A 12,688-nucleotide genomic window follows, 5' to 3' on the forward strand; every position below is an offset into this window, starting at 1 on the left:
AAGTGTCATGTTTCTCAGGGTGTCACACACCCTAAATCCCTAAATTCAATGGTCTCTTCATGAGGAACACTACCAACTTCTTTCTTTTCTCTCCCTTTTTTTTTTTATTTTTTTTTTATTTTTTTTTCCCCCTCCTCAAGTCGCGTGTAGTTTTTAGCTCAGGACTTGCGTGGAGTTGAGAGAGGCTTTTTTAGGTGCGGATCTGGGCGGGCTGGACCCGAGGGGCGAGGACAGGGACCTGGAGGGAGAGGGCAGCCTGCAGCTCCGGGGGTGGGTGTGTGAGCCGCAGGGAAAACCGCGCGCCTGTGGGTTTATTTCCCCCTCTCATTCCTGGGGTCTGAATGGGAGCACGTTGGGCTGTAATTAAGACATCTTGGAGGCGTACTTAACTCGTGACGTGTTGCTTTTCTTTTCCTCTCGGTGAGAAAGTGGCTCTCCCTTCCCCGGATCAGGTCCTCTGCCACCCAGAGCCACAAAGAGACACTCGGGACATAGACACGCACACACACGCTCTGACTTAAGGTGAGCACCAAAAACTTCCTCCTGCGCTTCGCTGCCCTCCGTTCCCAGCTGCTGGAGAGTCCTGAGAGCATCTCAACTCGCAGGGAGCTCTGCGCAAGGTAAAGGGGAAAAAAAAAAAAAAGAAAAAAGAAAACAACAAACTTTTGGGAAAGTTTTTTTTTTTTTTTTTACTGCTTTGCTGCTCCGAGTGGGATGGGGACCCCGCAAGCAGCGCCTGTGGCATCAGCTGCAGGGCTGCCTGCGCTGGAGGGATTTTTGGGAGTTCTAATTTAGCAGCTGAGGCGGATTGAAAGTGGCTAACTTCAGTGTCTTTGACTTTTAAGCGCTCTGTGTTACCAAAGGAGGGATCATGTTGCAACTGCAGAAAGACAAAAAGTCGTACACTTCTGCTCTGTGGCTTCCTCCTGTGGGGCTGTTCTCCTCACGGAGATTTGTCCTTTTTTGTTGTTGTTGTTGTTTACTGTTTGTTTGTTTTTTGTTTTGTTCTTTAAGTATTTCTCCTTCCATTCAGATGCTTTTGGAAGTTTTCAGGAGGTAGGGAAAAAGAGCATGGTAGACTGAAAAAAAAAGAAAAATTTCAAGGGCTGGAAGCAGAATCTGCACAAAGTACTGCCCATCCAGCTAGAAGCAAGAGGAGTTTGATAAGATGTGATATGTTACATACTGATGTCATATTTGGGTATTTATTGTCAAGGGAAGCCTGAATAAGGTTTGGCACAGGTTCCTGCTCCATCTCCACTCGCTGATAAAGTTGGGATGCCTCAGCATTTTACAGATGTAGCTGCACATGAGCTGGTCCAGGACTCTGATCATTTTACTGCCTGTTTATTTGGGGTTCGGGGTCAAACCCATAGAAAGGTGCCATTCAGAACGTTTTTCATGGCAAAACTCCTTGTGCGGTAGGTTTAGATAGCAAGGGCTGGAAAGCTTTTTGTGTGCTTGAATTAAGGAGGTTTATTGCTGTTTGTGTGTAATTAGTGAGGGCTTAATTGCTGCTGGGGTCTTTCAGGGCAGAAGGTGCTGCCATACATGTTGGTGCTTGGTGTCATGTGGGTGATGAACAGCAGTGAATTTGTATTTACGTCTGTTTCGAGGCCGTGTGGCTGTGGGTACAGACCCCCCTCGATAAACACAGCTTCTAGAGGCAGGTGGGGGAAATCACAATCGGCAAAATCATCACCGGCTCCTGTGAGGAAGGGATCTGCAGTGCCAAGGTGTGGCGTGCAGGAGGCAAAGCCCTCGTGCCACACACAGGCAACGAGTTTTCCAGTTTCCTGGGGGCTTTGGGTCTGGTGAGGCCACAAAAGCTCAGCTCTGTAAAGCACAGCTCAGCAAAGTCGTTCTGAGTGCATCACCCGGGACCCCAAGCCTCACACACCTGCCAAGGGGAAAGGGAAGGAGGAAGAATGCAGGAGGGAACAAAAAAAAGAAATGAAAAAAAAAAAGTTTGTGATGGTTTTCAACAGTTTAAAGTGAAGTAGGGTGGGACAGATGTGGAGAGCAGCTTTTACAAGTTAAATCCCCCTAAAAAGTAAATGTAATAATGAAGACACTGCCAGTCCTCACTGAAATTTTGCCAAAAGGCCAGTCTTCCCAATAAGATTCCTGGATGTGTCAGCAGATTTCAATGAGAAAGAGGAAAAAAGCCCATCAGGAGGAAAAGTGTTGTCCACAGCCATGTCCCTGACAGAGGCTCACAGCACAGTCCCCAGCAGAGCATCCTCTCATCCCAAACCCAGGGGGTTCAGCTCTTTCCCATGCCACTGAGCCTGGTTATTACTAAAAAAAAAGAAAGCCTAAAAAGCCAACCAAACAAAACCCTAGAGAACTTCAAAGCTTGGGGCAGAGGAGAAAAGGTTTCAGGAAAGGGTGAAGGGTTTCTGCTGCATTAGAGTTTGTAAAATTGGTAGGAAGAGTGTTTTCTACTGCACGTCCCCAACATTTATGAATGTGATCAAAAGGAATGTTTTTGTCACAGCCTGGAGCCAAAAGGACAGTTATCAGTACTTCATGAAGTCGCTTAACCTCCTTTCCCCTCTGTAAAAAATCTGGAACCAGTGTGGACCACCCCTTAAAAGGTGTTCTGAGATCCTCAAGTGGAGAGAGACTTTGCAATTGCTTACATTTAAATATATTAAGAGTTTTCCAATTCGCTGCAAGGATTAGGGTGTGAAAACTGGAATTAATGTTTTCTGCTTTTCATTTGCTTTTTCACTGAAGCAGCGCTTGAACCATTCCTGGAAGTTGAAATATTTAGCATTTCTGTTTCATTGTAAACCTGGCGGTGCATCTCGTTGCTCGAACTCTATGGAAATGAAAAATTTTGTGGGGAAGGGAGGAAAAAAAAAAAAAAAGTTATTTTCACACGACAAGCTGCTTCTGTTGCTGGTGAGGAAGTATTAGACATTCTGTCTCCGCCGGTAGGAACTGTACCACACAGTGCTGCGCCTGAAAAGGCAGCTTGTAACTTGTAGGTAACAAAATGTTCTTTGGGGTAGGGGAAAAAGAAAAAAAAGGAGCAAAATAAAAAAAAAATTTAAAACTCTGAATATACTTAGGATTTCAATCAACGGTGTTTAAGGAGGATTAGAGGAAGCAGCTGGCTAAACAAATATTAGGTGTAGAGTGGATGCAGCGGTATAAATTAATAATGCAGCTCTTTATCTGCCGAATGAATGAGAGGTTTTGTGGAGATAAGGCGGCCCAAACGCGGTCACTGGATGCCACCTAGTGGATATTGCCGAGCCTTTTGGCAGAATTTTCTTAAATTCACAACATCTGTAACTAATTCAGGTGCAGTTTAACTCTAAGTGGTTAGTTTCATTCACGTTTACCACTAAAAACAAAAAAAAAATAATTGTTTGTTTGGTGTTATTTTAAATTATATTTTTAGGGGAGGTTTTCCCTGTGTTTCGAGTGCCCATTAGCTATGACAAAAATCAGTTTAGCTTCTATTTATAATTTGCCACTAACTTATATTTGCAGAGACTTTTTAAACCACTCAGTCAAAAAAAAAAAAAAAGCAAAAAAAAAAAAAAGCCACAACTTAACAATCAGTTTGATGGGCTGGGCTGTTAGTGTGCAAGTGAGGAAATTTCTGTACAAATATTGTGTCAGGAGAAGCTGTGTCCAGCAGCAAGGATTTCAAAGCTCCTTCCAGAAGTTCTTGATCACATAGGTTGTGCTTTTCTTAACCCCATCTGTGGTTTTTTTCCTGAATGTTGTGTCAATGATGGGCATAGACGAAGAAAATGTATTATTTCTAATAACTGATAAAAGGTCATAAACTCTTTTTTTCTTTTGTTCACCTGCTGTTTATCTCCACCTTCCTCAGATGTCAGACACACTCACAGCTTAAATTGTCTTTTTTATTGGGGAAAGGAAAATTGTTTATTTACCAATTGTAAGAATTGTTTATTCAGTGGTAGGTATTCAGGTGCTGTCATTTCTCGTAGCTCTAAAAATGATCCCATCCATGACAAAGTTTTAGGCAGGCAAGTGTGCATCTGGATGTACTTTGTGATGGGATTTATGGAATCTGGCCAGCTCACAGGCTTCTACTTCCTCAGCTTTTTTTAAAATGCCACCATCAACACAGCTTCCACTGCACATCACCCAGACGAGGTGATGAATGCATGGTTCTGATCTTACATTTTTAAAACAAGTGTCACAGTGGCTACTGGAGCAAAGAGTCATTAAAATACATGGCAAAGCCAAGCTCCCTGTGCTTAACTTTCTCCTGGTTTTCATCACTGAGCAGGAAATCAAATGGCAATGTCACACTCAGCAGAACAGACAGTTCCTGTGCCCTTCTTGTTCTGTCAGCTTTGAAAACACTTTTTTAAATTTTTTTTTTCTTTAGATTAGGACAACAGGCTGGGTGTCTCAAACCTGATCAACAGCTCCAAAAAAAAAACCAAAAAACCATTTAAAGCAGGCATGAAGAAGTCACACAGCAGTAGCCTGCACCGGCTGCCCTGGAACCTTTTCCCAAGACTCACGTGAAATATTGCCACAGGAGGTTGTTAACAAAATCGTGAGTTAATGGCTAAAGCCTGCTTTTCCATTAATCAGGAAAAGTTTATGAATTACAGACTAGGAAGGCAAAATATCACAGCAGCAAATGAGCTAAGTGACTCAGTCCTGTGCTTCATAGGTGGCTTTACCTTTCCCTTCAGCTCTGCCCAGCCTGGTGCTGTGAATCACAAGGGAAAGAAACACAAACCTCATTAATGAGCGTCTCTGCAAGGCTCCTGGGGCCAAGTTTTCCACTGGCACACAGAGTCACTGCCACTTCAGGGCACATCAGGGCAAAATCTGCATCATTAATGGCTTGGCATAGCAGAAAAAAAAAAAAAAAAAAAAAAAGGCATTAGACAGAAGAATGTCCCTGGATAAATGTGTCTTGCTCCAAAAAATGTCATCTTGGCATTTGCCTTACTGCAGGAAACCATTATCTTGAGCTATCTCTCCATTAATAACATCTTCTAATTACTTTAACAAGGAAATACACAGAAATATATCTAATACAAGGAAAATGTGGGGAGGATGGAATGGAAGTGGGCTTGGCAGAAATCTTGAGTGGTAAGAAACAAAAAGTTTCAAACTGCTCCAGTGTAAAAAGAAGGAAAAGTTGGAGACATGGAATGATTTGGGTTGGAGAGGGAACTTGAAGGTGATCTAGTTCCAGCTCCTCTGCCGTGGGGTCACTTAGAGATAGCTCAGGCTTGGGTTTGATCAGTTTTGCTCTGGGTATTTTTGCATGCCGTATGTTAATTCGCACTGCCTGTGCCACGGTACCTGACAATTCAGCTGGTACCTAAATTGTGTCCACGAGTGTTAGGGAGCTGCGCCACGAGGAATCCCTCAATCCACTGTGATTAACCCTTTTTTAATGCTCAGAGTCCCTTTCCTGCAGTGCTGCCTACACGCAGGGAGAAGTGGCAGCCCGTGTGCATCCTCTGCTCTGGGAGATTCTGGTCCAGGAAAAACACAGATAATCAACGTTACTCACGTCAGTGGCTCGGTGAAATCAACAGAAACTCAAACAAGCCTCAGTGAATAAAACTTTTCATCTATTTGCATACACACATGGCTGAGCAGGAAGCAGCTCATAAAGCTCCAAACTGCAAATCTGCTCTGATTTTATAGATATGAGTACCTATAAGGTGATGTCAATAAAGCATTAAGCAAAACTCTGCACATTGGCAAGGAGTAGAGGAACCAAGGCCTGCACCCGTGTAAGAAGGACATGATTAATGTAGGAAAAAGAATTTTCATTGCCAAAATAACTTCCCAAACTCTCCAATTGAAACTAACTACCCACCTATTCATTAACCTGCTACACTCCAATATATTTATGTGCTTGCTGGTTGGGTTTGGTTTTTTTTTTTTTTCCATAAACATATTTTCAGGCAAAAAAGAAAACCTCCCCTGAGCCACATAAAAATAACACTGCCTAGAAATAGGAAAAGCACAGTGAAAAATGTGAAAACACTGGGATGTTGGGCCCAGTCAAAAGATTTATAAGAACCATATCAGAGAAAAATAATGTCACAGGATGTGTGGTTGTTTTCCTACTGAGATTTCGGTGATGCACACGAGGTGCAGCTACAACAGACCGTGGTGGTGTCACCACTTTCTGATCATGCTGATCATGGCCTGAGGTGGTTTGCTCAGCTTTTTTAACACCCTGCACACACAGCAGGGAAGGTCTGGGGTTTTAATTTCATGCTTAACCTGGAGGATTGATGCACACACTATTGTTTTCAGAAAAACTGCATTTCTGGATTTTCAAATACCTGAGGCAAAACGTCAGGTTTTGCTGAGTCTTTGTGACTTGTTTTCCTAATAGCTTTGATTTTACAGAGCTGAAATATGTGCACAAAACATGACTCAGCTTTTATCAGCACGTCAAGCGGGCGGAGAGATCTTTTGGGTTGGGTTGGGCTTTTCCAGTTGTTGCTGTGTTTATTCTTTGTTTGGTTTCATCAGAACCCATTCACACTGGTGCACTGTAAATAAACTTGGGGATCCTGAAGTTCTTCTCCAAGCTAAGTCATTCTGAGAGCTGTGTAAATGCAGGGACTGTGTTTGGTGCAGCCTGTGCTGGCGTGCCTGGTCACATTTATCATTCCGTGTCACTCTCTTGTGCTGTGGGGACTTGGTGGTCACCTCTGTGAGCCAAGATCCAGGGGAAAACAGCAAAGATGCTGATCTCCCAAGCGTTTTCTAGATGTTGCCCAGCTGAAAAAGCAGATAGGGAGACCAGTAATTCAGCTGTTGTTGTTGATGCAGAAAATGAAGCCAATTCTTGGGTTGCTGCTCCCAGTTTCCAGGCATTCCATCTGTTTTCCCCCCACAAGCAGGCTAAGAGAAACATGCAGATATTACTTTTATTTAGTTTTTTAATTTTTTTTTCCCAAAGCAACCCCCATAGCTGGTTCCATCTGCATTTTAATGTCAGCTCTCCTCTGATCAAACCAGACAAAAAGAAAAACTTTCAAGCCCAGCAGGGCATTTCCCCCAGCAGGATGGAAGAGAACAGCAGTGGCAAGTTTAACATCTTCATAAACGAGCTGGGGAGATGTTTTCTTGGCAAAACTAGTGTGACATGTTTTCAGAACTGGTTAGGAAATAAATGGCTTGCTGTGACAATAGAGGCACGTTTCAAATGGGGCTTTGCCAGGGCTAGTCAGCATTGGTACCCTTCAAGGTTTTCATTAGTGACTTCGAAAATTGAATAGAAAATATGTGAAGGTTTTTAGAAATTGCAAAGTAGGAAGAGACTGATTTATTTTCCCTTTGAAGTTTATTATTATTATTATTATTATTATTATTATTATTATTATTATTATTATTATTATTATTATTATTATTTATCCTTTCAATGGTTTTGACTGACTGGAGAAATAAAATTAAAAAAAATATTGTTTTCACAAAAACCAGATTGGGGTAAACTGAGGCACCAATAGAATGACCTACAAAGACATTTTGGTATCTAAAAAAGCAGAAAAATACTTTAAAAAATCTAAAGAGGCAAATGACAGTTCACACTTTGTGGCCCAGATCATAACTCTGTTTCTGAACAAAGTAATTCAAATACAAGATCTCTGCAGGAACAGTTCACCCCAATCTGACTTCAAAACTCATTTGGGCGCCCAAAATTTGAAAATTATTTATTTTCAATCACATTCTGCAAGTCTGAGACGGAAGAGGCATTCTCACTTGTGAATGTTACTGTGCTGAATGATCCATTTTGCATACCAAGTTGATAGAAACTTCAGATTTAGTGTTTTTCAAGACCTATCAGGCAGCAAATTATGCAGAGAATTATGAGCTAATGTCCCATAAGTAGGACTTTTCCAAGGAATAATGGTTGCCTATAAAAAGTTAAACTGCTACACTTAGGGAAAACTCTGTAAGTGTCAAGAGAAAGCACAGACATTTATTTCCAGACCAGGAGACACAGATTCTGTCAAGCCATATTTCAAGAGTGACTTATTTTTGCTGCATCTGGTGATTGATAGAGATTCTTTTATTTTATCTGAGGAGCATTGGTTGATGTCTGCATAGTTTCTGAATTATTGCAATTTGGTTTTTTGGACTTCAGCCTTTCCCTGACATGGTGGTGGGGAAATGTGGCTTTACTTCCAGCTGATTACAGCTTTCAGCAAATCTGTATTTATTCCTGTGACTTGCAGTGTGCAAAATAATCATGTCAGACAACGAGCCTCCCTCCATACACAATGATATTCATCAACTCTTCATGATTACAACTTCAGAGATTGCCATGGAATGATGATTGACAAGTTTTATGCTTAAAAATATATGTATATATGTATGTATGTGTGTGTGTGTGTATATATATGTGTGTATATATATATATATATATATATATATATCTGTGTGTGTGTGTATGTTAGCAACTTTCCATTTATATCGAGTTTACCACGTAAAATAAAACAAAATCTTATGATTGTAAGTGTAAGGATGGTGACCACATGGTGGAGGGCAGGAACTCACGCTGAAAAATACCTAAAGAGAGGGAGGTGGAGGTCTTTCATGTGGAACCACATAATCTCTGAGTTTCTTTGACACCAAACAGCCAATTTGACTTTTTTTTCCCTTTTTTTTTTGTTGTTGTTGTTGGTTTTTTTTTGTATTTGACTTGAATATTCCCTAAAGTTCTATCCGTCTTGACTTTCTGTTTGTGCCACCTGTGAGGAATGGCTCTTTTGCCCATGGAGTCACAGCTCCATTGTCAGGGAAATTTATAGATGTAAATTTGTTATCTGGAGGAAAACCAGAAGAAGGATACTCCTCTTCTTTTTGCAACTAAATATTTGCAACCGCAGTTAAGATGTGCAAATAAAAATGAGCAAAAGGACAAATTAAACACTCTTCTAGTCGACAGCCATAACTTTTTATTCCCTTTTTATTCTCATAAATATTGCAATGAAAAAGGCAGTTCTGATTCTCTGCAGGTACATAAGCTCCTCTCAGACTTATTAAGGACAGCAGAACGCACAAGTGGGAAATACAAGTGGGTTTTCCTCAAGGAAAATTTGGTTCATGTTCCTCTGTCATGGAAGCTTAAATGTGGCAGGTGGCCTAGAAAGCATTTTAAAAAAATTTAAAAAAATAAATTCTCATAACATTTTGTGGGTTTGTTTTATTAAGTCATCAGTTTTGAAGCCATAATATCAGATAAGAGCCTCGACTCCCAGTAGGAAAAGTCCTTTGGCCTTTGTGCTTACAGTGGAAAGCTCAAATATATGAACTGGAGGAGTAAACTGGGGAGGATGGAGAATAAGAAAAGGAGAAGATATTACAAAATGAGGCCAAAGCTCCAGTTTAGCAGCGTTTTCTAGAGCCTTACAAGGAAAAAGAAATGTAAAAATAGTGGGGAAAAAGCAAAATAGATCAAAAATGTGGCATTGTTTTTTTCCTCAAACAAGAACCGAGGAGTGTGAGGGGGAAGCTCAGCTCTTCTGTGCATGGCAGGCACCCCTGTAAGATGTTTAAAAGTCTTGTCAGAACTGTGTTTAACTGAATGTAAAGAAGGGAGAAAGGCAGGACATAATACAGAAAACACACGGCTCATTTACAGTCTCCCCATTTCCTGTCATCCAGCCCTTAATTGCTCCTGGCTTTGACCTTTAATGCAATTCTCCAGCCCTGAGCTGATCAGCCTATCCACGTCGGCTCAGGAAGCTGTGGGTGCTTGACTCAGTGCTGGGAGAGCCTCTTGGAGTGCTGTATTTCATCCCAAAATTACCTGGAATAAACTCCAGGGCGTGCTGTGCTCGGACAGGGAGGGATGAGCCAGCAGACTGGCCTGTGATGCTGAACTTTGCTTCCCTTTTCCTGCAATAAAATCACAGAAAGGACAGCCAGAGGTGCACAGAACAGGCCATTATGAATAAATGCCTGCTGCATCCCTCTAATACACTTTATCATTCCTGCAGGAATTCTGGGGCGGTGGCAAGTCAGGCAGCTTTACTGAGAAGCCGAATCCCAGCACTTTGCTGCTTAAGTCTTGGGAAAAGATTTGGGAAAATGGAACGATGGAAACTTCCACAGACTCAGGAGAGTTTGATGCGCAGCCATAGGAGAACATTTATTTAATTTATTTATATATATATATTTTTTAATATATTTATATATACATATATACATATATATATATACATATATATGTATGTAGAAGCTTGGGTAAGATGGTGAAGGGTTTTATAGTGTAGTAATGTAATTATACAGAGTAAGCTAAGAGTTTAGAGGTTACAATAGAAGCAAATGTATGTGATAGCATCCTATTGGATAAAAGTGTACACATTGCAGTAGAATTAAGTAAAAGTGATAGGTTAGAAAAGCAAAATAAACTTTCCAGCAACTGTCCATTACATTAAAAAGTCAAATATTGTCTTGTAACAAAGAACTTATGACCACTTTAAGCTATAGCCAACTACTCGCCCTCTTAAATCTCACAACCTTTAAAACTGATATTTATCTGAGCAATAAGTCATTTTTAACCTGACTGTAGTCCCATCCCTTCATTAAAAACAGGGATAATAATGATAATATCTCACTGCCACTCGGGACAACAACACCTCCATGCATAATGGAGAGCCCCCAAAGGATTTCCAGGGATCATTACTGCCATCCTAACTCCTCCCTGTTCCGAGAAGAGAACTTGCTGTGCCAGCAGAGAACGTGGCACAGCATCATTTTGAGATCCAGGCACCTGAAAACTAATATTAACTGTTACCTTTTAATTATGTACTGCTTTTAATAGGAGAGAGAGAATTGCTGAGTGGTTAGGACACTTTCCTGTAAGGATATTTTACTGTTGCTGGTGCAGCATCGCTTCAGCCCCCTGCTCAGACTTAAATCCTTCTGTGACTTTGAATAAGTTGGAGTCCCTCAGTCCTCCATCCCTCCACCTACCAAAAATGAGATGATAAAACTTGCCCTGCTCACGGGGATGGTGTGGAGACACAGATATTGCTGCAGGCAGCCTCAGCAGTTTATCTGGCACGGGGTCACCTCTGAAATGTGTCTGTGCAGCCAGCTGGGTCAAGCCAGGCCAGTTACACCTTTCATCTCAGGGAAATATTTCTTTCTCCTCGTGACATTGTCCCCAGGAATGTCCCCTGTCCCATCCTCTTATGATCCTGGCCACCTCCAATGGCTTTGGGAGGGATTATCAGGGAGGAACCCAGAGGAGCTGCATGAAAAGTGCCTCTCTGTCATCAATCTCTGCTTAGTTGGTACCATATCACTCTTTTTTTATACAAACTCACTTTTTTTTTTTTTTTTTTTTTTTTTTTTTTTTTAAATACAAACTGGTGGTTCCAGCAGGGTTTGTGAGCCTTGGTGAGATGCTGAGCCTGTGAGCCCAAAGCAGCAATTCCTTTAGAAGCTGGAGGAGTTCTCAGCACTCATAATGATTTGGGCTACCATGTTCAAATAGGCATTGTACCAAACTCAGGAGAGATCTCTGAGTATTACAGACTGCAGTGAAAGTGAATGGCAGTGAAATAAAAGGATCTGGACTGCCTGAGAGTCTAGGGAACCATCTAGGGGGAAATTTTTTTTTTTTTTTCCAACTTGCTTCCAGGAAAAAATACAACAAATTATACAGCGAAGATGTGGAAACCTAGAGAAAACCTACCTAAAATTCACACAGATTGTCACTTACAAATGACGCATTTTAGTGAGCAAAATTAAAACTAAAAAAATACATGTAATAATAGAAATTATATATGGAAATTAGTGCATCTTTTTGAATGCAAGAAAACCCCCCCCCTTATTCACTTTGCTGAAGATATATTGCATGTGAGTGCTGTGCACTTTACCAAGATAAATATGTGTCTACATGAGTCAAAGGAAAATAAAAATCTGGTCAAAATGCCTTCAGCAATGAGGTTATTGTTCTTTCTGTTCAAGACAAAAAAGGCAGTTCTGGCTCAAGCTTTGTTGAAGACAGTCGTGCAGCTTTCCACTATTTACTTTTCTAAAGGTTAATATAGCAGCCTGAAAAATCTTGAGTAATTACAGCGAGGGCTGTGTATGCTAATGTCTTCTGACTCATTGACTCAGAGGCCAATAATATTTCATTTGATTTTCTGACTTCATTTTCCTGTTAAAGTATGGATAGCCTCTGAAATTACTGATTTATAGACTCGCAGGCATCATCAGAAGGATTTTAGGTGCTTTTATTCAAAGCAGGTAAAATTGTTTCATGTGCTGGCCCCTTGCTCTGCTGATTTTTCTGTGGGTATGTGCTTGATAAGAGATGTCACGAAGTAAAAGTCACTTTTATTTATTGCATGAGGAGATGACACAGATTTTAGATTATTTGGGGTTTTACAGATTTTGGCACGTGGGAGAGGACATTTCTGTCCTTGGGGTTTCAGGAAAGCCAACATGAACTTTGACATACAGCTTGGAAAAGATATTCCCCATGAAGGCATTAATTGTGTTGCGTTTAAACAGCAAATTGCTACACTTGTGACATTATATTTTCAGGTTTTAAAACAAATAGGAGCTGTGGGACTCTCTGAGAACTGGCAGAGTACTGCAATGTCCTCCAGCAACCTTGCCATGGCTCGTCCTCAGAAGGATTCCTTTAGAACCATGAACATAACATGTAGTTCTTGCA

At 41.0% G+C, this 12,688-nt stretch overlaps 1 protein-coding gene across 2 annotated transcripts in view; it reads left to right on the forward strand.

Moving 5' to 3' along the window:
- The first annotated feature begins 414 nt into the window (after nucleotides 1-414).
- The window catches only part of HAPLN1 (hyaluronan and proteoglycan link protein 1), a 63,618-nt gene continuing 51,344 nt past the window's right edge, over nucleotides 415-12,688 (forward strand). Inside the window, exon 1 of one of the 2 annotated variants that reach the window (XM_038125833.1) lies at nucleotides 415-522. The gene's annotated coding sequence lies outside the window, so the exon portion shown is untranslated. Of the gene's footprint in view, nucleotides 621-12,688 lie in introns of both variants that reach the window. The other variant, XM_038125832.1, reaches the window with a different exon arrangement.

The sequence above is a fragment of the Motacilla alba genome, chromosome Z, assembly GCF_015832195.1.
Source record: "Motacilla alba alba isolate MOTALB_02 chromosome Z, Motacilla_alba_V1.0_pri, whole genome shotgun sequence".
NCBI classification, from domain to species: domain Eukaryota; kingdom Metazoa; phylum Chordata; class Aves; order Passeriformes; family Motacillidae; genus Motacilla; species Motacilla alba.